Below are 27,440 nucleotides of genomic sequence, written 5' to 3'. Positions count from 1 at the left end.
GCTTTCTATATATCTCTGAAATTCTCTCTCTGTGCAGCTGTTTGCTGTACTATATTCTGCTTTTCAAACTTGAATTGTCTTGGAACTCTCAGCTCCATTTCGTCAGGGACATTTTCAGGCTCTGCCTAAGAACCTCCTCCCTGTAACATGGCCCGGAAACATTCTCAATAGGGTAAACCTCAGTCAATCCTGATACTCCCCAGACCATTATTATTATTTTTTCATCTTACTCAGGGATCAGTGTTCTTCATTGACTGATATCTTTGAAAACAATTATTTTATATATTTTGTCTGTTTTGCACGGTTTCAAGTGAAAGGGTATGAGCCTATATTACTCAACCTTTGTTAGAAGCATAAATTAATGTTAAGTTTTTAAAGCTGAAAGAAGTACATGTGTGTTTTTTTACAAATTTACATATTTTTTAATAATTTTATGTTACATTTTATTTAAATGCAATTAAAATAACAAATCAGCTTTAATTAGGAGATAGAACTGTGATGCTCAAGTCTGAATTACAGCAATTGGTAGGAATAATAAAACAAGAATAATCAAAACAACATCATGTTGTCATCGCTTAATAAATGATGGACCATGACAGCATCTCAGACAGAAGAAAACATGAATATTCATTCAGATCACACTGTGACATCAGAATGAAGCTTCAAGGGTATGCCCTTTCCAGTCCTCTGACTTCAACGCAGACAGTAGTGTCAAAATATTACCATATTGTGATAAAAAGCTCACCTGCTTCTTTCTCCCTTTGAAATTATTATCAAGTTTTGGAATATGATGTAGTCATCACACTTAAGCTTTGGATGCTGAACTTGTGAGCAGAATATTAGCAAACAAGCTAAGAAATCAATAAGCAGTCAGCAAGTTCAAAAGCTGTTATACTGGACTACTTTAAAGTCAACTACTGTTTCATTAACAAAATTTTACACTACGGCGTTAACAATTTTCAGACTCCTATTTTTTAAGTGGATTAGCAGTTCATTTTCATGAGAAATATGAGAATGCACAGAGGTTCTCTTTCTCCACTTCTTTCTGAATGGCCTAATTCAGTTCTGATTTTTTTAACTGATATACCCAAAATTTACCTATATCATTTATCAGATCAATAAATTTTTCATCAGATATCAAACTAATATGTATCTAATAAAAATTATAGGTATATAGATAATTAAAATTATAGGATTTTAATTGATAATTGCTACAAAGATATATATCTGTCTGTGTTAGGTGAAATAATGGCCCACCAAACAGATCTATATACTAGAATTCAGAACCAGTTAATATCTTACCCTGTATGGAAAAAGAGACTTGGTTGATATGATTAAGTTAAGCAATGTGAGATGGGGGAATTATTCTGGATTATCTGCACAGGCCCAATATAATCAGATTCAGAGAGGGAAATGAAATCATAGTAGCAAAGGTTGAAGTGATGCAACTGTTGGAAGAAGAGGTCACAAAACAAAGAATGTAGGCAGCCCCTGAGAGCTGGAAGAGGCAAGAAAAGGGGTTTTCACGTAGAACCACTAGAGTTAAGGCAGTTCTGCCACTACCTTGAGTTTAGCCAAGAGAAACTTCTCTTAGTTCTGACCTCCAGAACAGTAAGAGAACAAATTTGTGTTTTGTTAAGCCCTTATATTGTGGTAATTTGTTATAGCAGCAATAGGAAGCTAAAGTACTCCCTAAAGTGGCATTACTTTTTACCCTGCATTATAGTGATTTGTGCAAAGTAGTTTTAATTTAAAAGGCTACAAGTATTTTAAGGTCAGATTCTGTGCCATATTTGTCTTATTCATAGCAATAACTATCATATTTCTTAATGTAGTGCTTTTTACCATGTGTTTCAAATAGAAACCTTAATCTCACAAGCAATCCAGTCCACATAATGGAAGTTCCCCAATAAATAGTAATTGTAACAATTAAAAAGGAAAGGTTATGTGATAAATGAAAATCCACTGTCTAATGAGAAAATATTCAGTGTGAGGTATTATACTTTCCAGTATTTTCTGAGCTCATCTTTCTAGCATTTCAACTTTGGATGGGACCCAGTGTCTTAAGAAAAATATATTGAAAATGTTATCTATTTCTGCCAGAATAGCACTATTTAGGTGACTTTAATGGAAAATGTAAATGCTAAGATTTTTTTCTCCATGGTTTTGTATTAATAGAAGTTAGAAATAAAAATATCATCAGAGTGAACAGACAACATACAGAATTAGAGAAAATTTTTGCAATCTATCCGTCTGACAAAGGTCTAATATCCAGAATCTACAAGGAACTTAAACAAATTAACAAGAAAAAAAAAATCAAAAAGTGGGCAAAGGATATGAACAGACACTTGTCTGTTCAAAAGAAGACATTCATGCGGCCAATAAACATATGAAAAAAAAGCTCATCATCACTGGTCATTAGAGAAATGCAAATCAAAACCACAATAATATGCCATCTCATGCCAGTTAGAATGGTGATGATTAAAAAGTCAGGAAACTACAGATGCTGATGAGACTGTGGAGAAATAGGAATGCTTTTACACAGTTGATGGGAGTGTAAATTAGTTCAACCATTGTGGAAGACAGTGTGGCGATTCCTCAAGGATTTAGAACCAGAAATACCATTTGACCCAGCAATCCCATTATTGGGTATAAACCCATAGGATTATAAATCATTCTACTATAAAGACACATGCACACATATGTATATTGCAGCACTATTTACAATAACAGAGACCTGGAACCAAACCAAATGCCCATCAATGATAGACTGGATAAAAAAAATGTGGCACATATATACCATGAAACACAATGCAGCCATAAAAAAGAATGAGTTAATGTCCTTTGCAGGGATATGGATGAAGCCAGAAGCCATCATTCTCAGCAAACTAACACAGGAACAGAAAACCAAACACCACAGGTTCTCACTCATAAGCAGGAGCTGAACAATGAGAACATATGGACACAGGGAGGGGAACATTACACACCAGGGCCTGTTGGGATGGGTGAGGGCCAAGGGGAGGGAGAGCATTAGGACAAATACCTAATGCATGTGGGGCTTAAAAAGTAGATGATGGGCTGACAGGCTCAACAAACCACCATGATACGTGTATACCTATGTAACAAACCTGCATGTTCTGCACATGTATTCCAGAACTTAAAGTAAAATAATTTAAAAAAGAATATATTGGTGGAGTTCAGGAAATTTAAGCCTTTCAGTTTTAGAGAAGTTAAGAAGAATATTCTAAGAATGTGGTGTATGTTTAAGAGTCCTCAATTTCTACTTTATAATTATACTTTGAGGGGTTGAGTTAATTGGATTTGCTTTTCTTGGTGGAGATGAAAGAGGCAAACTGACTGGTTTCTGGTTTTGATGTGGTTTGCAGAAAAAGAACAAAAGCCCCTTACTGCAGTCGGGGCTGTAGTTTACTTAATCTCCAGCCAATCAGTATCAAAGCCCCAAGATGCTATTAACTACAAGTTACTGCTTTCAGGGTCTAAGGACCTCCTCAAGGCCCTGCATGTGTAGCTAGGCTTAAGTTTTAACTGATGGTGACCTCCTCATTTTAATGCTCAGGACCAGAGGTGGGTATGTAAAATGCTATTACATGCAGTGTATGAAGAAGCATGTAAAGCCCTGTGCAAGTGCTAGAGGAACTCCTGCTACACATGCCCTCACGAAACTCCTCCCTATAGAAAGGCCCTATAAAACTAACCCACATATTACCCTCTGGGAGCTGCCCACCCTTTTCCTTTCACAAACTAAATAAAGTTAGGCTGATTTCCCTTGTACACAAACTAAATAAAGCTTTGTCTTTGCTGCCATCTCTGGTCATCTCTCTCGATTTCTATCCTAGGAGATTACAGGAATGCATAGGGGTGCCAGTAATATCTCATGGCACCCCAGATGGGACTCTCCTTTTAGCATCTGGTGGGAGTGAAGGAAGCTGCCCAGAGGATGTAGATGACTAACCAGGGGTGAATGAAAGCAGCCACTCCGGACCATTGTTTCGGCATTGACACTTTGGTGAGTCAAATCCAGACTCCGGATCGATACTCATTCCCTTTTCTTTTTCTCTTTCTCTCTTTTCCTTTCCAGCTTCCTCTTCCTTTCCTCATTTTGACACTCTTCCTTTCCAGCTTGTTCCGCTCCTTAGGAGTTTTGTTTCCATTTGAGTTATCTTATTAGGACAGGCGGGGTATTGCCAACTAGCCCCACTGGTTTTGGGCTAGGAATCCAGGTTTTTCTGATTCTGTGTGGGCAATTGGAGTGATTCCAGCTCTCACATCTGGTGTTGAATGAGGAAGTGTTCCCTGTGTCTGTGCCTGCTAGGTATTAGCTGGCAACCTAGAGTTCTGTCAGGTTTTGAACTTTGAAACCTCTTAGTATTTCCCTCGACTCTTATCTTCTTTGTGGGGCCTAGAAGTTTGCAGTTTGTTTTGTCAGTTGTCTGAATGAAAATGTGTCCCATTCACTGGTGCCTGTTGCCTGCTAGGTATTAGCTGGCAACCTAGAGTTCTGTCAGGTTTTGAACTTTGAAACCTCTTAGTATTTCCCTCGACTCTTATCTTCTTTGTGGGGCCTAGAAGTTTGCAGTTTGTTCTGTCAGTTGTCTGAATGAAAATGTGTCCCACTCACTGGTGCCTGTTGCCTGTGTGAACCAACCCTCCACAGTCCCAGGAAGAAGACTTACTTACTAGGCCAGATCACCTCTGTCCCCTTTTCATTTGTCTAGTCTATCATCTCATTTCTTCTTACAGAGTCAGTATTAATGAATGTGGGTGTAGAGTGAACACTACTTGGAACTGGTGCAAAGTAAAGAAATTAGAAGATTTTAAAAACCAAGGGAAAAAGATTTTAGAGCTAAATGGTCTCAGACTCCTCCCTCAGAAAACTTCTCTTTCTATATCCTCTTTAGTCTGTTTAGCCCTTGCCAGAGACCTGAAGGAAGCAGGGTTAGTGGCACCAGGATCATTACTATAAACTTTGTGACAGTCGGAGTTAAGGATTTCACCCTCACCAGCCCTTTGATTGCAGGCCACCAATTCTACCATGGTAAACTCCCCGTGTCCAAAGAGATTCTTCTATAAGGTATATTCTCAATAACCGGGGTAAATTTAAATTGGATAATCTAAAAGAAAAATAAGCTCATGATCCTCTGTAATGTCGCTTGGTCTCAGTATCCCCTGGAAGACCAAGAAAAATGGCCTGAGAATGGGTTTTTGAATTACAATACCATTTAACATTTGAATTTAAATTGTAGAATTTCTAATAAATGGGTTGAAATTCCATATGTGCAAGCCTTTATGAAATTACATCAGGATCCCAAACTTTGGGACTCCAGCTGAGTTTGTGTGGCATCTCTTAAACATCAATTGACAGAGGAGTCCACTTCTGCCTGAGATCTTGACACTCTAGATCACTGGGTACTTTTCCTCTCCTAGGCTCCCCTTCCTCCCACTCTGAGCCTGCTCCATATCAGGCTAGGTCAGGGAAGCATTCTTTTTCCATTTCCCAACAACCTCTGGTGATATCCCCAATGGGGCTCCAATCAGGTTCCAAGTTAATGCTTTCCTTCACTGTCCCATCAGACCAGAGCTGCTTTCCCCACTGGGATATGATGGAAAGGACTGGAGGCACAGCTCAGCTACATGTACCCTTTTCAAGGTCAGATATAAGCGAAAGCAAGGATCAGTTCAGCCAGTTCTCAGAAAATTCAGATAAGCTTAGAGATGAATTTACGAAGTTGGGTCTAACATTTCTTTTTTTTTTTACTTGACAAGATATTACAATAGTTTAACTCACTGTTGTATTCCTGAGGAAAAGGCTCAGATCTTGGGAAAGGCTAGAGAATATGCAGATGAGACATCCAGATCTAATCCTGGCCATGTCATTTACCAGGCATCTGGTGTGGCAGTCCCTGACCAAAATCCCCAGTGAGTTCATAAGGATAGAAGGGATCAGCTAAAGATGAACCATATCCTTAACTGAATACTGGAGGGAATGAGGAAATACCAGACAAAGCCGGTAAACTATAACAAAGTGAAGGAAATTACTCAGGAAGGGAATGACAATTCAGCTGTGTACCTTAACAGGCTCCCTGAGGCTTTCAGAAAGTAAAGTTATATAGACCCGGAGCATGCAGAAGGTCATACACTTCTAGCCATACATTTCATTACCCAAGTGGCACCAGACATTCAGAGAAAGCTCCAAAAGCTGGGAACTAGCCCCCACATCCCTCAGGCAGCATTTGTAGCACAGGCCTTTAAGGTCTTTAATAATCATGACTAGTCAGAGGAGGATGAGAAGAATAAGATAATGAAAAAAAAAACAGGGCACAAATTTGAGTTGCCATAATTACAAGTCTGCCTCAAGATAACCCTATGCAACAGAGAAACCCTGGATGAGACATGGTTAAACCACTCCTGGCATCAGCAAGCTGGGATGAAACCAGTGTGCTAGCTGCAAGAAGGAAGAACACTAGAGAAAGCATTGTCCACTCCATTCTGGGAAGTGGAGATGAAGTGAGCCTCCACAGCCTACTCCTTTTATAGCATCTTGGATGAGAAGGCTATCCCCTCTGACTGAGGGGCCCCAAGAGCTTGCCCAGGTTCAGTCTTGAAGTCTTGAGAAATTTCATCATCGTCACCTTGGTGGAGCCTCGAGTCACCTTCTATGTGGCAGGTAGGAAAATTGAATTATTGGATACTGAACCTGCCTACTCTTTCCTGACATAACCTATTGACTTCTCTCCAATGTTGACTGTATAGTGACAGGGATAAATGGCCAATCAAACATAGGACAATTTACCTTTCCTTTGACTTAGAAAATTGGATCTAAGGCTGTTATTTATTCCTTCCTATATGTCCCTGAGTGTACTCTTCCTTTAATGAGTTATAATTTGCTATCCCAGTTGGAATATTCGGTTTCCCTCCAAGAGAAAGACATACAAAGTCTCACTACCCCTGAGAAAGGACTCCATTTAGTGGCCCTTTTGGATCCTCAAAGTCAAAAACCACCCCCTGTCCCAGAGGAAACACATTAACAAAGTTTTTATGGGACATCAGTACACAGAGAAGAGCCATAATGCAGAGTTTTTAATGCAAAACTCAAGCCAGGCATACCTTACCCATGCAAGCCCTAATATCCGTTAAGATCAGAAGTCCTACAGGGATACCACCTTTCCTGGAAAAATTTCTACAGAATGGGCTAATTCAGCCCTGCCAGTCCTCCTTTAATACTCCAATCCTGCCTGTGAAGGATCAAATGGGGAATACTGCATTAAGACCTTTAGTAGTGCATGACTCAGTTGTTTCCATTTATTCTATAGTTTGCTACCTGTACACATTCCTCTCCCAATCCCTGGGTGCACTGAGTTTTATACTATGCTGGATCTAAAGGATGCTTTCTTTTGTATACTGTTATATCTTGACTCTATCTATATTTTTTCCTTGAGTAGAAAGATCCAGAAGCCAAGGAAACTTTCCAGTATACCTGGACAATGCTATTCCAGGGGTTTCAGGATAGTGTCCCCACTATTTGGGTGATCCTTGGCAAGAGACCTTAGAGTCTTTAAACTTGCCAATGGAGCCTTACTACAATATGCAGATAACTTGCTTATAGCTAGTGAGGACTTCCATAGTTTTCAAGAAAATACTGATAAAATCTTAAATTTCTTGGCTACATGGGGATAAAAGGTCTTCCCCTCAAAGGCCCAGATCTCTCAGATACAGATTCAATACCTGGGATTCATACTTATCACAGGAGTCAGGATGCTCACCCCAGACTGAAAGCAGGCCATTGCTTTACTACCAGTCCCTAGTAGTAAAAAAGAGCTGCGGGGATTTTTGGGGATAGCAAGCTTTTGTAAGATTTGAATCCCAAACATTGGCCTCATAGCCAAATCCCCTTATGAGGCACTCAAGGGTGGAGAAAAAGAACAATTCCACTGGGATGAGGCCTGCTGGCAAGCATATGAAACCCTAAATTCTGAATTAGGGAAGGCCCTGCCCAGGAACTCCCTGATTTGTGAAAGCCTTTCTTCCTGTTTGTACATGAGAGGTCTGGGCAAGTTCTGGGAGTCCTAATTCAGAAGCTAGGGCCCTACCAAAGGCCAGCAGCCTACTTTTCAAAGCAATTATTCCCAGGACCCCAGGGGTGGCCTGGCCTTAGAACAGTGGGAGCCCCCAGCCTTCTGGTCAGAGAACTCCAAATACATGCTAGGTCAACCCCTTCAGGTTTATACTTCTCACCAGGTCCAGGATTTATTAGAAATAACAGAGCAACACTTTCTGATGGAGGGAAGGTTTACTTAGTATGTAAAAAAGTGGAGCTTGGAAGGCAGGATATGTATGCTATTGTCAGCCTAAATCGAACCTTAGAGTCAAAAGCACTTCAGTTCAGGAAGCAGAGCTCAAAGCCCTCGTTAGGGCTCAGGAAAAAGGAAAGACTTAATATATATATACTGATTCTAAATATGGACTCCCAGTGCTCACACCCATGCAGCTGTCTGGAAAGAGAGGGAAATGTTGCCTGCTAGGAGCTCTTCCATAAAACACAGGGAAGTGATTCTATCCCTCCTTGAAGCAGTTGGGCTCCCTGCCCAGATAGCTGTCATGCAGTGTAAAGGGCACCAAAAAGATAGTTCCTTAATCAGACAAGGAAACAAATAGGCAGCATGGATTGGGCAACTTGACACTTCTGCCCTTGTAATCATGCCCTCCACTTTGCCTTCAAGTTCCCAGCATAGTCAGTTAGAACAAAAACTGGCCGAGGAGGGGAATACTATTTAAATGGTTGTGGGTGGCAAGAAGATCAGCAAGGACACCTCTTCCTACCAGAAGATGACTAATGAGAAATCATCAAAAGCCTTCATGAGGCAACTCATTGTAGGAGGGACTCACTATGGAATTTAATTCAAAATCACCTCATGGACAAGGCTTTAAAAACTACAGTGGATCAGATAATTCAGGCATATGAAATTTGTCTTTGAAATAATTGCTGAGCCTATCCACTGGCTCCAACACTGACTGCTTCAGTACAGGGCAGAGGAACATATTCTGGAGAGGATTGGTTAATTGATTTTACACAGATGCCTCCCCAAGGGGCATTCAAATATCTTCTGGTTTTTGTAGGCAGTTTCACAGGCTAGATGAAAGCTTTCCCCACGTGAACAGAGGGGGCAACTGAAGTTTGTAAATGGATGCTTAAATAAATAATTCCTAGATTTAGGCTACCACCCTCCTTACAAAGTAAGAACAGGACAGTTTTATCACTCAGGTTACCCAAAGATTGTCCAGAAGTCTTATCATCCAGGATGAACTTCACTCAGACTGGCATCCTCAGTCCTCTGAGAAGGTTGAAAAAATGAATCAAACTCTTAAAAGAGTCTTCTATCAACTATGCCAATAAACCCAAGAATCATGGATTAAGCTCCTCATTACTGCTTTACTATGAATAAGAGCTGCCTTAAAGTGAAACTTAAAGCTCAGTCCTGGCCGGGCGCAGTGGCTCACGCCTGTAATCCCAAAACTTTGGGAGGCTGAGGTGGGCAGATCACGAGGTCAGGAGATCAAGACCATCCTGGCTAACGTGGTGAAACCCCATCTCTACTAAAAATACAAAAAATTAGCCGGGCGTATTGGCGGGCGCCTGTAGTCCCAGCTAGTCCAGAGGCTGAGACAGGAGAATGGCCTGAACCCGGGAGGCGGATCTTTCAGTGAGCCGAGATTGCACCACTGCACTCCAGCCTGGGCGACAGAGCGAGACGCCATCTCAAAAAAAAAAAAAAGTTCAGTCCCTTTGAAATGACTTATGGATGGCCTTTCCTCAAAACTAGCTAGATAAAGGTTTAAATCAGTGTTTAAAGTACATTATTAACTTACGACAAGTTCAGTGAGCAATCACCCAATATGGCAATGAAATACTACCCCAGCTCGGTAAAAGGGTTTTTATTATCTCCCTATTAGCTCAGGTGCACAAGTCCTACTCAAGACATGGCAAGAAGAAAGCCCAAAGGATGACTTAACTGAAAAATGGAAGAGTCCTTACCAAGTTATCTTGGCCACTCCAACAGTTGTAAGGTTGGAAGGATATCCTAGTTGGGTACATATCTCTAAAATAAAACCTTTTTCTTCTCTCAACAAACATACCTGCTCAGACGAGTCAAAAGCAATCTACTCCTGTAAGCCAACAGAGGACCTCAAATACTTGTTCAAAAAGGTGCCTCCAGAGGACAGCAATAAAGCTAAGTGACACTCCTACAAAAATAACTGACACAGGTCTACTTAGTCTCCTTTTTCTATTTCTTTTTCTTTTTTTTTCTTTTTTTCTTTTTTTTTTGAGACAGGGTCTTGCTCCATCATTCGAGGTGGAGTGCAGTGGTGCAATTACAGCTTATGGCAGCCTCAACCTCTGAGGCTCAACCAATCCTTCCACCTCAGCGTCCAGAGTAGCTGGGACCACAAGTGTGCATCACCACACCCAGCTATTTATTTATTTGTTTGTTATTTATTTATTTTTGTAGAGACAGGGGTCTTACTATGCTGCCCAAGCTGGTCTCAAACTCCTAGGCGCAAGGAATCCTCCTACCTCAGCCTCCCAAAGTGCTGGGATTACAGGCACGAGTTCACCTCACCTCTCCTCCTTTTCCTTTCTTCCTATTTTGTTTGTTTGTTTGTTTTGTTTTGTTTTTTGAGATGGAGTTTTGCTCTTGTTGCCCAGACTGGAGTGCAATGGCATGATCTCAGCTCACAGCAACCTCTGCCTCCCAGGTTCAAGCGATTCTCCTGCCTCAGCCTCCTGAGTAGCTGGGATTACAGGCATGTGCCACCACGCCTGCTAATTTCATATTTTTAGTAGAGAGATGGTGTTTCTCCATGTTGATCAGGCTGGTCTCAAACTCCCTCTGGCCTTCTTTTTCTGTTATTTGCTAATATTTTCTTAATAATCTACTGGTTCAGTTTGCTCTGTCTGCTTCTCCATGGTTGGAATTAGGACTTGCATTTTGCCCTAAACATTAGTCATGCTCTCACTATACTCTCTTTTATGTCTTGCTGTACCCTTTTTCCTTTAATTTGAGTGCAAGGCTTCTGGAGTCAAAATAACTTGATCAACTTCTCTAATGTCATCAGTAAGGGGGAATCTCTTTTTAGCTTCTTTGTCTGTCCCCGGCATCCCCAACTTTCTTCCAGTGTCCCTTTTACAACCTCTTTAAATCTATCTACTCCCAACTAATAGAGGGCAGCTGCTAATAGAAGACAGCCGCCTCCTTTAATCCTTTAACTCTCAGGCTGCTTCCCATCCATCGGGATCTTTGCTTCTTCCCGCTAAAATGTATTCTCTGGCTACAGAAAATGAGGAATTAAACTGAACTGAGCAGGATGCATTCATTGCAACCTTCTCGTCACAATTTTACTTGGTACCCTGGTTCTGACTTAAAAGTTTGCACAAATAACTCATTGGTGCCCCGTATATAAAATTACTAGGACTATATGGGCCCAAACCTGCTGACAAAACCCTTTCTGATTACGAGGGGTGATGTGAATATTGGCAGGGTAATATCCTGCCACTTTGGGAATACAGCTTCACACTGTCCCAAGGGTTCAAGATAAATTACAAGCTCAGCTATGGGGGCAGATATGCAATGCTACAAGGTACCTCCAAGGTCATTCATGACCATCTAGTACAGAAAACCATGGAGCAATACATAGACAATGGTTTGCTGTCCCCCATCTACACAGTTCATAACTTACACCTCATAATTCTCAATTACACCAATGAGTAAATTTGTACTTGTGCTTGTCCCAGAATTATTTTTCTTTGTGGATACCCTAATAACTACCTCCCATGGTCCACTGCTCATTATCCTTACACCTTCACCCCATTAGCTTGAGCCTACTCTTGTGTACATAATGTACAGAGATAAATTGAGTAATTATCCATAACTCCATCTCCCAACATCAGGCTTCTATTTGAGCAAAGTGAGGCCTCAGCATGGTCGTAGCAGGAATAGGCATGGCTCTTATTCTAGCAGCTCCCTGGGGAGGGTTCACTTACCATGAGGTTACTTTGCATAATTTAATGCAACAGATAGGGCATATGGTGGACCAGGCAAGGCCGACCCTGGAGGATCTAAAAATCTCCCTAAATTCTCTTGGTAACGTGGTGTTGGACAACGAATTGGCACTACATTATTTATTAGCTGAACAGGGTGGCATTTATGCAGACACCAGCAGATCCTACTACACTTGGATAAATACTACAGAGCAAGTAGATGTTAACATCCAAGCAATTTATAATCAGGCAAAATGGTTACGCTTTTTTTGCAAAGGGGACTCAACAGCTGCCTCAACGTGAAATGCTCTCAGTTCAGCCTTACACCCCATATCTTGGTCCCTTCCTCTCTTAGGGCATCTAGTAGCTATCTTTCTTCTTTTAATTTTAGGACCATGCTTATTTAACCTAATGATAAAATTTGTGTCTTCCAGACTACGACAATTGCATGTCAAGTTAATTGTCATGCAAGCCTTCCATCTTGTTCCAGAGACCACCAACCCAGAACAGTATTGGTCCTTCCACTAAGCCATGATAGATTTCTACTCCTACCCAGAATAGATGTAGGAACTACGTCCGTGCACAGCAGGAAATAGCTCCAGAAGAGACCTTTGCCCAAAACCACTTAAGAATAAAGAGGATAAAATCACTTAAGGGAGGAAAAAGACAAGTGAGCTGACTCATTTTCTGTTTTGATGTGATGTGAAAAAAAAAAAAAAAAAAAAAAGCCTCTTACTCAAGTTGTAGCTCAAAGGCCCAAGAAGCTATTAACCACAAGTTCCTGTGTTAGGAGGGTGAGGACTTCCCTGAAGCCCTGCATGCACAACTAGTCTTTAGTTTCAACTCATAGTGACTTTTCCTCATTTTAATGCTAACAATCAGGCCCAGAGATAGATATTGGAAATGCTAATGTTACATGTGGTGTATGAAGATGCATGTAAATAGATGCATGCTAGAGGCACTTGTGCAATGGCTTCACATGCATCTTAATACACCGCACATAACATTAGCATTTCACGTGCCCCGACGAAACCCTTCCCTATAGAAAGACCCTATTAAACTAACCCATAGGCTACCCTTGGGGAGCAGCCTGCCCTTTTTCTTTCACAGTGCCAATTTCCCTTGTACACAACTACATGAAGCTTTCTCTTTGCTGCTACATCTGGTAATGTCTCTTGATTTCTATCCCAGGAGATTACAAGAACCTACAGGGCTGTTAGTAACAGAAAGAAAAAGCTGTGATTTGGAGTAGGAATTTTTAAAGGAGAAGAAACAAGAGAGAGGGCTACCTTTCTAAATAGATCTTCCAAACATACCTTGGAGAGTTATCTGATAGGAGAGAAGTTGAGTGCATATCAAAGCACAGGCTAGAATGACTCAGCCTCATACTGCAGAATTGCGGTTTGTCTTTTCCTTATGGAACTGTGCTGTGTGGACACTTTATAAAATCCAGGAAACTTACTGAGGTGGTGGTGAGAAGTCTTCATATCTATCTTCGGGAGAGGCAAATGTGAACAAGTCATATTGAGAATGAGATAAGACCATGAGATCCATGTGATTATACCTTTTAAATTATCTAATTAAAAATAAAAAGTCCATTGTTGGGAGACAATTCTGTATAGGTATTTCATGTTTCTGCATGGTTTTTAATCTTTTATTTCAGTGTGACTTTTCAAGGACATTGAAAAGCCTTGGAATGTAGTGGTAGTGTTTTACTCCACATAAAGGGCAGGTTTATTTGATGTTTATAATAATAAAGATAGGATCTCCATACAAGGCAAGGTTTGGAGTTGTTTTTATGCAGCCCCCTTATAAGAAGTCAGGGTTTCCTACACGTGCAGCATTCACCTGTGCTGCTCCATGTCACCCCTGTGACATTTGCTGGGATAAGAAGAATTGGCATAAACATGAAACTCATGCTGCTGGCTCTGTAGTGAGTGCTAAAGTTTTCCGTCTTTAACCTAGGAAATCATGTCTTTTGCAAATATCCATGAAACTATGGCAAGTTAATTTTTATGGTGGAGGAAAATCTCAGATCCTACACATTCAAGCAAGTTATTAACATTCAAATGAGTTGTTTTTTCAATGGTAAATGTAGAATTCTCATATTCATTGAGTTCATTTAAATCTATAATTTTATGCTATGTATGATGACACAAATGATATAGCATGATTTAGTAATTCTCAAATTCTCAAAATTTTCATGAGGATCTCAAGAATATCTGTTAGGTATATATATATATATATATACACACACACACACACACACACACACATACATATATATATATGCCTGGCTCAAGCACCACAGTTATTGTAATAAAATCTTTAGGAGTGATGTAGAGGAACCTATGGTTTAAAAATATTCTGAGGCAATTATGAAGCACTCTTCTTCCTTTCCATTTGTTACATTACTTTGATTTTTAAAGTTAAATGTTTTGGCTTATTGGGAAGCAGTTCTTGGACAAATAGATTTGCTTAGAAAAAAATAGATTCGAGACAAGGAAGTGGCTCTCTAGCTCTGTCAAAACAAACACAAGGCTTCACGCTTAAGAAAATTCTTTTGAGTTTCTAAGCACTCTATGCTAATACTGTCATCACTTTATATTTTTAGGTTTGCAAGTTTAGCTCTTACAAGGTTGCTTTTAGTTTTTTTGTTTGTTTGTTTTGCTGTTAAACCATTATTTGCTCCATCTTCTGTTTTTACCAAATCAGTGTTGCTGACTTATCTGTTTTACTTAGAGGCCAAAACAATAACATTTCAGCAAGTAGAGATATATAAGTAATGGACATCAATATTATCTGTAAATAATCAGAAATTATAATTTCATATTCAAAAAAGATTCAAATAAAATATTTTTATTTGTTAACAAAATCAAAATTATAGAGTTAATGCAATAGGCTGAAGAGTGTGGTTATGGATTAAATCCTAGCTCTTTCTCTTGTTGGTTTGAGATTTATCAAGAAATAACAATATTTTAATCTGATATAAAGCAGAAATGTTTAGGTGGGATATAAATCATCAACTACCTTGATAATAACTGTTTCCCTATAACTATAGCTTTTCAAAATTATTGTGTTTAAGTTCCAAAATGGGAGTTATATTTCTGCTTTGAATTCTCCTACTCTGATTTGAACAAACAGTGCCTAAAAGTTTTTTGAAACTATTTCAATGTCTCTGTCTCTATAAATATAACTCAGAAATTTTTAAGTTAGATAATACCCCTAAATAATCTATTTTTAAAATTTTGAAGTACTTAAAGAAATGAATTCTGTATGATAATTTCATTAATGGATTTGTAATCTTTTCTATTTCTATGAACATTTTAATTTAGTAAAATGTGTGCCTGTTGAATTTTGCACAAAACATACTAAAAATAACTATTTTTAAAAAAGGTAGTATGTTAGAGATCGGAAATTGATTGAAGAGTTAAAGAATTAAGAACTTCCATGATCAAGTTCACTTTTACTTTATTAAACCTGTCTCAGATATCCAGTAAATGTGCATTATGTGGTCTATAGATAGAAGAATATAGGTGCTATATCAATCAGAATTAGTGTTGGCTACATACAGAAGAAAAAAACTCAGATTAAGGACTTAAACAAGATTCAGTTTATTTATTCTCCCACACTAAAGAGATACAGAGGTCTCGGGCTCCAGCTGATGTGGGTGCTCCATATGTTCTGACCTAACCTCATTTCTTCCCAGCCTGTGTCTTACACCTCATGTTGGAAGGATCCATGATCACGTATTCCAAGAAGCAGAAAAAAGAAAGAGTTTTAGGAAATATATGCTTCTTCTATTTTTAGAGAGAGAGAGAGAAAAAAAACTTTCCTTAATACCACTTTATTTTCTTACCTTTTTACCAGAAGAATTTAGTCTCATGGTCACACTTAGCTGCAAAGAAGTATTAGAGCAGAATAGTGGCTTTTATTCATGTGACAATATTACCATGTTACCAGCTAATAATAGGAATTTGTTATACTGAGGAAGGAAATAGTTAGTTTTGGGGGAGTCTATTAAAATCTTTGCCACAAATGTCAAATGAAATTATTGGGAGGAACAAGAAAAGGAGTTGATATATACATGTATCCCTATTGGGAACCTTTTAATATTTTGAGAAATTTCTTTAAGAAGCATCTTTCTAACAACTGAAAAGTTGATTTGCCTACTCGAAGAAGCGACTTAATCTCAGTTAAAAAGAAAAGAAAACAAGCAACAGCAACAAAAAATCCTCTGAATAGCATCATATCTTCCACTTCTTAGATGTGGAAACGCATGCTGTCAAAAACAGTTTGATATATTATTGACATTATCCATAATTAAAAATGTTTGCTCTTACCTCAGGTATATATTCAGATGTGAAAGCCTAACAGTGTATTATGTAGGATAATAAATTCTGAAATATTAAGTTTCCTGAAATAAAGTTATCTCTGATATAATCCATTCCAACTTGTTTTATAAAGAAAAAACACATGAGTAAGTGGTTTGTTCTGATTCCATTAAAAAAAATCCTAATCTCCCAAATTCAATAACAACATTCTTTCATGTTAAATTTTCAGGAAAATTCTTCATAGCTTATTTTACTCGATCTCTCTCTGTCTGTCTCTTTCTCTCTCCCACTATATATTTTGAAATATTGTGAAAAGTAATAGATAATGCTTTTCTGATATTTAATTTGTATATATTAAGCATATGAGGAATGTAACAGGCTATGTGCTAGGTGACAATTAATTTTAAACAAACTTTGGAAAGCAAAAGTAATATAGAATATGTAATCTACATTTTCTTTTACGAAGTAAAACTCAGTAAAAAATGTTTATTTTTGAATAACAGAGACATAAATTAGCAAATGATTAAAATATTGATGTTCATGTAAAATGAAGAAAGAACAGAGAGAGACCAAACCTGGTTATGATTCCTCAGTGTCAAGTGTCCTGGAATCCTTTTATCTTTCCACCCACCACTTGTAACACATGCATTCATTTACACAGTAGCCTCATGTTTGCATCAGATGAAGTTCCAACCATCGTATTCTCATTGCAAATAGAGGAAGATAGGGCACAAAAAGGAATTTACTGATTGAATCAACCCAAATTAATAAGTTTTCCTAGAAGCCCTATTGAATGACATCTGACCGTAAAATTGAGCCAAAGCATTGATCACATACCTACTCCATTTCAAAGAGAGGCTTAGAAATGAACTTTTTCAGCTGGCTATATCAATCCTCATGAAAGCAGAGTCCTGTCTTTAAGTGTGAAGAGGACACTGGACGCTGGGTTTATACATAAGAGTCTCAGCTACAGTGTGACCTCACAGAAACTTTCAAAAAATATGTGGCCTTTACAGTAGCCCAGGATTTGCGAGGCTAAGATGCTTCCACAACCCTAACCACCTTCTGAGAAATGATCAGACTTCTGGTCCTCAGTGGGGACTTAACCCCATTTCAGCAGTTAGCAACTCTGTATAGAGAACAGTGAAATAGCACTAAAAAGAAAGAATTTATCAAGAAACTAAAGGATTATTCTGCTGGAGAGTTTCTCTCTTAACCTTTCTAGAGAAACAAATACCAAAACCAATGATCTCCTTTTGGATAAAAAATAGAAGAGAACATTGTTTTTACAGGAAAGAAAATTGCCTGAGACCTTGGGACTACATTTCTCATTTTCTTAAGAAGTGTTTGGTACAACTGAACATTACTGTGAAGTCCTATATCTTCACATCAAACTACTACCTTCTCTAATCATTTGTCTACCTGTAAGTATTAATAGCACTTGTAATTTCTTCACATAAACAATTTTCAGTAAATTTGTAGTCAATTTTCTTTACTGAAATCAGATTCTGATAAATAAATTTGATATTCAATGTGCCCATGGAAACAGAGTTTTGAAAATAAGTCTTGATAATAATCATGGCTTACTAAAAATACCCTTGCACGTTTTTAAATGGCCTTCCTAATTGTAACAATATTCAGGGAATAAGGAAAGTGTTAATATACATCTGTTTTGGTATTATCCAATATTTCTGTGCTTAAATTCCCAGAAAAAGATACAAAATTCCCATGTAGATTGTTTCAGAATAAAGTTTAAAATCAGTATTTATTTGTTCTTCAAGTACAGATGGCAGAATACGTTTTAAACTTACTTTTAAGAAGCAGAACTTCAATATGACATCACCAACGCTTTTTCAAAAGGTAGAACTCCAAATTTACAACTAAGTAGCAAGTTCCTGACCTTCTCTTTTCATAATACAGGAAGAGAACATACCATGTACTTCAACCTGTGCCATAAGGAAGATAAGGTAAACCCAATTTGGGAAATAGGTAGTTACATTATTACAATCCCTCTATTTATTTATGAATTGCTTATTCACTGGAGACACATTTTAATTCAATATCTAATATGCACTGGGTCTCTTATGGGTTTTCCAAAATTCTAGGTTGAGAAAAATATTTTTTGGTCAGCATCTATATTATCTGTTTACTTATCTCTCTTCACAAGAAAATTGATACCTCAGTTACTTCCCCTCCCTCTAGCTGCAATATCAGAGAATACTATGAGATGACACATGGTTCTAAATGGGATATAATCCAATGTCAACATTCATGGCACATCTAATAAGTGGTTTGGAAGGTCAAGACAGGGAAGTCAATATGGACTGGGGTTATTGGAAAGTTGACAAGATTTAAAATGGCTTTAGAGGATTGCAAGGGTTAGGATGGACAAGTAAGAGGGGTCACTTTACTGATAAGAATAACCTTAGCAATATGACTAGTTTTCATTTATGAAGAAAACAGATGGCTCAAAAACAAAATATAAGGCTTCTATTATCGGTGTGGTGGTATAAATGTAAAACATGGATGAAGGAAAAATAGAAAATATGGAATTTATTTGTAGCAAAAGACTCTTTTTAATAAGCCCTTCAATCCACATTCCATACTTCATTTTAGTGGTGGAGCATAGGGAGGTTGGGTCAGTCTTAGGTTACAAGGAGAGAGGAGGAGGGCAATTATTAAAGTCAGAAAGCTCATGTCAGTTTAAGACCAGGGAGGCATGCATAGGCTCAAATCAGAGGCAGAATCATGGGTAGTGAGTCTGGTGGATATACCCATGTGGAGACAAGCAAAAAATATCTGACAACATGGTTGTGATGCTTGGGGTTCCAACTACTAGACATGGGCTTTGTTGTGTAAATGTCTTGGCTACAGTTAATTGCAAAGATATAGAGAAAGAAACTTTAAAATTATCTTCCTTCTAAAATCTGTGATATTCCCACCATATCTCCCCAGTTTCAGAAAGCTAAAAAGGTAAGTGTTTCTACATGACTTAGAGATAATAAAAATGAGTTAGCAAAGCTATTTTAATGAAAATTTTAGTATTATGAAATTCTGCATTTTGAGTAGTTAAAATAGTAGATATGATATATTGTTTGTTGATAAACATATTTACACATCAGTTGAACTTCAAAAAACTATAGACACGTATAAGGATTGTATGCAAATAATTTACCATCTCGGATATCAAAAGGGGATATTCAGACTCCTTTCTGGTATGTCGCATAGTACAAAGAAGCTTACTGGAGAACATTAGTATGATACACAGTGGGACAGAGGTTACAGATATTTCTGTTAGACAAGCCAGAGTGTCCATAAAAGGCATATTTTTGTCTCTTTAAGTCCATGAATAAATCCTGTTTCTGACTAGATGTGTCACCCTTTCAACAATTACCTTAAAAAGACAATAAATATAAGTGTATGTATATGTGTAAAATGAGAACCATAGGAAAAAAGGCAACTTTACAGATTCTTTTATGTAACCGAATCCTCTCAATTTTAAAGCAAAAAGCCTGACTCACAAAACAAATGAGAAATTCAGCTCAGCTTGAATCCAAATGGCGTATTTGTTAAAGAGAATACTTTTGAGTAAAACTAATACAAATATATGGATTTGATCCAATAGATAATGGAGGGTCATGGTACATTCTTGAGCAGGATGGTAATGTGTTGAAATAAATGGTTTTAACATAGTAATTGAGGTGGCAGTTACGGTTATGAATTTTGAAGAAATGGGGCAATGATATCTTGCACTTTGATGTGAATAGTGAAAAAAGAAAGCAAAGGAAGATCAAAGAGATAGTTCTGAGACTTCAGCCTTGTTGAATCTTTTGGAATAAGTGACATGAAAGTTAGGTTTGACTTCTTCATTTTGAGTCTAAAAATTAGAATGGTTGTCTCTGCCATTGTAAGATACGAGGGGAAAATGGAGACAAAGGGTAGAGGAGAAGGGGAGGAAGAGTTAATTTAAAGACAGTCTCAATTTGAGGGTGTGTGGGATGTCATGCAGAAATGCTGTGAATACAATCAGCCTTATCATCTGAAGACTTATTGAAACAAAATTAAAATTAGAATTTGAGAGTTTCAATAGAAAGGCTAAGAATAAAGGCAGAGACTCAGATTAATTGTAAGAAGTACATAGGTGAAAAAATCCCATAGTCAAAGATTCACAATTAAGAAGGCTTATAAACAATGGATAATTAGGAAGAGTAGTAAAAGGAAAAGAATAGAAGATAATAAGGGTCCAATGACTGTGCCATTTTGTATGCTAATTTTCACATTTTTGTGTCATATAAATTTTGTCCCTCTGTTTCCACTAAAATTTCTTAGAAAAAAAAATGCTGCATCAAATTTAAGTTTTGTTTTCCTGTGTTTATATTTAGTGGGTGCTTGATAAAGTGTTGGAAAGGCAACTGTTCATGGGCCCTGGGTGTTCCTGAACATTCTTGGGAAAATTTTTTACTCTATTGTCCTTACCAACTTAGCAGTAGGGTTACTAAATGAGGCTAGAAGGTCTCCAGAAATAGACCTGCTCCCCTTGGCTGTTAACTAGGTAATGATTAGGACAAAATATGGTCATATGGACCTATTTTGAAGATTTGAGATTCCACCCTGACCTTTCTACGTGATATATGTGGATGTAAGTAGGGGCTGATTGGGAAATAAAGGTGAAGTTATATCTTCTGAACTGGGACACAGAAATTTGTAGTGATAAAGAAGAAGCAAAAACTTTAGCATTTGGGAAATGAATATATTAGACCTTAGGAGGTTCAGGAAGTGGGTGAGAGCTATTAAGTTTTGCTTTGTTCCTTAAATCTAGGACCACCATCTGAATCAAGGAGCAACTGAGGCTGGCAATCTGATTTGCTGTTAGGTTTGTCATCTCTGTCCAAATGCTATAAATACAGAAAAACTCATATGGACCTGACTAGCCCTGTACTATGGTGCTCTGGTTGATGCCCTCAATGGTAACTCAAAGTGAGTGTGTTGAGACACAAAGACTACCACACTTTTGTTTCCATATAAATGATAAAATTTCATATACTTTTTATGTCTGAGTAGTCTTGTCATAAAAGGTGGTTGAAGGTGCAAATATTCAATAACTGTGCCATGTGATTTACATGGATCGATGAGATTCATATAAGAGCAGGCTTGCTTTTGCTCATTGACAAAGCAATAAATCCTCCAAGTTCAATGGTTCCTTCAGATAACACAGCGGACTGATATGCAGGCATCTATGATGAACCCTTTACATCCCATCGTGGCTTAAGGGGAGCATAGGAACCAACACAAACCAATATAAATTTGTGGCTAGTGTTCTTTCTGTCAGTTATAAAGTCCTTTGTTATCCACCTAGGAGTCTCTGTCTTCTGCCAGGCTACACAAACAGTAATAGGATAACTGCTTAACTTGTAAGTAGGGTAAAATCCCAAACTCTTCACAGTTCTTGACCAAAAAAAAAAAAAAAAAAAAAGTGTCTTCTCTACTGCTTCGTGATAGAAAAATTCATCATTGGCAGAAGATTCCAGTAATATGTAGCTAGGATTATAAATTGCAGAATATGAATTTTTGTATCTGACTACTGATTTGTTTTAGACTTTTGTAATTTAGATAAATCCCATGACCTCCTGATCCCTTATCTTTCTCCTCATACTTGTTATATGTAGATAATAACAAAGATACATTTGTAAGTTTAGGTTTTCTTAAGTGCTTTAGCATGTTTGGATTTAAAACAGTATTGTACATGAAAATAGGGAGCAAAGTTTTTCACATGATAGAATTTTTTAAGTCTTTAATTCTTTATGTCTTCATCCTCCTCTGCACATTTTTATGAACTTTATAGATCTTAGAGTTAACTGGAAGGGAAATATCTTCAAGATCAGCATACTAACTTTCAGAGAAATATTGGTGAAAACTGTAATAATCTACCACATGCATGTTGAATTTTGTAAACCAAGTACCTTACTGATGAAAAACACTTTTACACTTGGCTAACTACAGATTCAGTGGTGACATTGCCCATGCCATTCCTTAATATGAGAACAAGAGGTATGGTGGGGATAATTTGCTTCTCTTTCTGTCTTTGACCTAACCTACAGCTTACCGCTTTCTTTCCTTCCTTCCTCCCTCCCTCCCTCCCCCTCTCTCTCTTTCCCTTCTTTCCTTCCTTCTTTTCTTTTTTGCTTTTCTCTTTTCTTTCCTTTTCTTTTTTTTTTCTTTTTTGCTAAACCTTACCAGTCACATCTTCCAGGGAACCAGCATGCAAACAAATTTGGGTGAATAATTTCAATCACTGGGAAGATCTCTGAATTTAAAAAATACTAGTTTTAATTCCATTTAGAAATCCCAGGCAGAAGAATCATGTTTGAGTTGTAAGGACAATAATTTGACTTCTTTGGACTGAAGAATTTATATATTTTTATGGTAGTTCTTTATCATTTTCATGGTAAACAATCAGATTAATATAGGATTAAGCACTTTATAAAATACAAAATGTTCTATTTCCCTAGAGCATATGTATTTTCTAGACTGATATGAAAAAGTAACACAAACTTGGTTGCTTAAAATAACAGAAATTGATTATCTCACAGTTTTCAATTCCAAAACTCTAAAATTGAGGTGCTGACTGGGACATGCTCTGCCTGAAGCCTCTTTGGGAGAATCTTTCTTTGCCTTTCTCAGCTTCTGTTACCCCAAATATCCTTTGGATTGTGGCAGCATAACTCTAATCTCTGCCTCTGTATTCACATTGCATTCACCCATCATGTCTCTGTCCTTTTTTTATAAGGATACCCATCGTATTGAATTAAGACACTATCCCACTTTGGTATGACCTAATGTTAATTTAATTTCATCTGCAATGACTCTATTTCCAAAAAAAAAAAAAAGTCACATTCTGAAGTACCAGGTGTTAGGATATTAACATATATTTTTGGGGAATACAATTCAACCCATAACAGCACTCCTCTGTCCCCACAAAATCCAAGTTATTTCCATATAAAAAATATATTTACTCTATACCAATATGCCCCAAAGTCTTCACCATTCCACCTGCAATTTTGAGTGAAAACTCTCACTTAAGCAATATCAACTCAAAATCCCAAATGCCATAATTTAAATCAGTTATAGGTGACTCAGGGTATGATTCATTTGGGGGCAAAATTTCTCTTAATCTGTAAACTTGTAAAATTAGAAAACAAGTTATCTTCTTCCAAAATACAATAGTGGGGTGCGCATAGAATAGATAAGAAGGTAAAGTGGTACAGTCACTTTGGAAAACAGTTTGGGAGTTCCACAAAAGTTTAAACATGGAATTATCATATGAAATATCAATTATATTCCTAGATATATATCCAAGAGAAAAGTTTTGTACACACAAAAATTTGTATGCAAATATTCATAATGGCATTATTCATAATAGCCAAAGAGTAGAAACAAGCCAAACATCCATTAACTGATAAATGGATAAGGGTGGCACATCCATGCAATAGAAGATTATCTAGAAATAAAAAGAAATATAGTGTACATGCTACAACATGAATGACTATAAAATCATTATGCTAAGTAGAAGAAGCTAGTTATGAAAGAACACATATTGTATGATTCTTTTTATATGAAATGTCCAGAAAATGGAACTCTCTGGAGACAGAAAAGAAATCAGTGGTTGCCAGAGGCTAGAGGAAGAGGGATGACTAGGACTGAGTGCTAATGGGTTATGTAGTTTCTTTTGGGGGTGATAAAATACTTAACATTAGATACTGGTGATGGTTGCACAACTCTGTGTATATGCTAAAAAATACTACAGAGGTGAATTTTATGGTATGTGAATTATATTTCCATACAGTTATCATATATATTTTTTAAAAGAACCATACACCAAGTGGTTGATTTTCTTTCTTTTAAAGTGTCACCTAATGGAAAGATTGAAGCCTGGAAAAGTGTCCTTAAATTTTACAATCCAGTCGTTTATTATTCCTTGGGCTTGGAAATGGGGGTGGAGCAGTGAAGCAAGGGGAAGATAAAGAGAATATTTTTAGTTCATAAGCAGCAATGGAAGAACACTGACTTTGTATTCAGACAAATCTTGGTACTGATTCCAGTTGGCTTTCTAGGTGTGTGATGGTATGAATAAATTAACTTCTCTGCGCCTCAATTATTGCATTTTTAAAAGTAGAATAGTAACAATTATAATAAAATTATGTCTCCCGGGCTTACTAGCAATGATATTATTTGGGTATTCATTATAAGAACCGAATATGTAGTGAATATTATTTATTTCCTTTTACTTGCAGTACCTAGCACAGAGTTAGGGATAAATACTCCAAAAATATACAATTTGTTTTTCTGATTGGAGTTCAGTACAGAGTAGACATATGCAAATACAAGAACACTTATTTCTGAGTTTCCTAAAACGAGTTTTACAGATGCTTCGCCATTAATTTTTCTAGCATTTCTTTATTTAATTTGCCTTTAATTATGTGTTTTGTTTTCCCTCTTGCTGGGGGTCTATACATTATTTATCCTTGACTATTACCAATTTGCATTACAGAAAGAATGCTTGATTTGCTGTAATGATCATTAATAATTGCAAAGATAAAGTGGGATAAAATCAAGACCACTAGAGTAAAATGGAACAAGATATGTGGCTGGACTCTGAGCTTTTTAAAGAGAGAGAAAACTGATGGCTTAAAAAATTAGCATCAGAAATATTATTCCCCTAATTGAGAATGTGTGACCCTAATTGAGAATGTGTGGAAAACAACCTCCCTAATAATAAAAGCAATTAAACTTATCTAGGCAGATTAGTCATGTATTGCTGCAGAATTATAGTAACATCCACAAAAGTCATAATGGGTAGATGTTATGCAGTGCTGATTTATGTGCCAAGTGTTGTTATGTGGCTTTTATGTATATATTAATATTTACTCATTTGAAAGTTCTGAATAGATGTTTATTTTTGCACATATTTATCATTAATCTAAAAGATTTGCCAGCTCTTCTTTATCTCGTTCTTCTTCGTCCTCATTTTAAACTGGAAATCAAACTCTCACTGATTGAAGAATGTTTTTAAAATGCTTGATAATTGCATGAACTCTGGATTTTAAAACCAATAGATTCTTTTTGGCCAAGTTTACTGATTTTTCTCTAGTATATTTTCTCCTACATAAATGAAATTTCTAAAATTAACTAAGTAGATGGCCACCCAGAAAAAAATCTACATTTCTTAGCTTCTCTTATAATTATGCATTACCATGTTATTAACTTTTGGCCAATGAAATGTAAATAGAAAGAATATGTGACAATAATTAACATAAATTATAGATGTAAAACAGCATAAATGGATTCTTACAGTTCTGGAAGTCACAAGTCTGGAATGGGTGGCACTGGGTTAAAATCAAGGTGTCACCAGGACTACATGCCTTCTAAAGTTCTGGGATAGAAACTGTTTCCTTGCCTTTCCTAACTTGCAGAGGTCTCCTGCATTCCTTAACTCAAGGCCCTTTATTCATCTTCAAAGCCATGAAGCAGCATATTGTCTTCAGAACTCTATGCCTCTGACACTGATTCTCCAGGCTCCCACTTTCACCTATATGATCCCTTGGGATTGCATGAAACTCACGTGGGTAATCCAGAACAATATCCTCAAATTAAGGTCACCTGATCAGCGATCATAATCTGCAACTTTCATTCTCCCTTGTCATATAACTTAGCAAAGTCATAGGTTCTGGGGATTCAAATGTTGACATCTTTGAGGGTGGGGCATTATTCTGCCTACTACAGAATTTTCAACATCTATCCTTAAAATAAGTAGATGTTTCTGCCTTCCCCAATGTTGGAATGCAAAATTTGATGGTTGAAACTGGACTGTGGTGTTAACTAACTTGAGAATGAGCCCGTTTCTGGCACAGCTCAACACCAGCAGCAATCATAAACATAGTGGTAATCAATTGCAAAAATGACTATACATTTTTCATCTCTTCCAATGTGACATTATAACTCTTGCCCTCAGGAACTGGAGTCTTTCTACACTCCTTGAACATGTGCTGAATTGTTCCTTGCTCTGGCCAATGTAAAACTGATGCAAAAATGGTGCGAGCATAGATTTGGAAAAATGTTGGTACACCAGAACTTGCTCTGTAAAAAAGCTCATGCCAGCTTGCTAGAGGATGTGAGAACACATCAATAGAAGGCCCAGTTATTCTACCTTTCTCAGGCGAGGGCATGCTAGTCCCAGTGGATCTACCAGCTGACCATATATCCCAGCCTGGAGATCAGCCAAGCTCATCCCAAACTGCCCAAACTGCTGAGTCAAAGAAAGTAAACAACATACATGGTTGATATTTTAAGACACTAGTGTTTAGATGGTTGTTGCATAGAAAAAGCTACCTGGTAACAAGCTAACACATATACAGTTTACCCAGTGCTTGGAATTGTTCTGAGTTCATTATATGTATTAGCTTGCTCAATTCTCACAACAATCTTATGAGATATTTATTATCTCAATTGTAGAGGTGAGAAAATTGAAGCACACAGAGATAGAGTTATACTTCTATAGGTTATATAGTAAGAAGTGAAGGGAAACCTGAACCCAGGCAGTATGGCACCAGATACCATAATCTCATCTTCCCTTTGATAGGAGGACCTTAGATGCAACACTGTGAGGAGTCCAACACTATTCACTGGAATATTGTTTTAATCACTTTTATTGTGCATATTCTGCTACTCGGCCAAACCTAATCTTGACTAATGCAGACTTTGGTACCTGGCTCATAGTGCTATAAATAACAAAACCTAAACCTGTGGCACTGGATTTATAGAATTTGCCATATGTTAGGCAAGAAGGATCAGACATTAAAAGGTAATAACAGGTACTATTCAATATCAAAATATTTGGCAGAAATTATGTACTGTTGTTTGTTCAAAGGCAGATCATATACTAAAAGAGGCTATAGCATTAGAGCAAATGATAGGAAATTTTCAAAGTGTAGGTATTTATTAAATATTTCTAGATGCTTAAGAGAGAGTAATACTTAGCCTAGAATTTGCCAGTC

The sequence above is a fragment of the Pan troglodytes genome, chromosome 2 (genome assembly GCF_028858775.2).
Source record: "Pan troglodytes isolate AG18354 chromosome 2, NHGRI_mPanTro3-v2.0_pri, whole genome shotgun sequence".
NCBI classification, from domain to species: domain Eukaryota; kingdom Metazoa; phylum Chordata; class Mammalia; order Primates; family Hominidae; genus Pan; species Pan troglodytes.
This window is presented reverse-complemented; position numbering follows the sequence as displayed.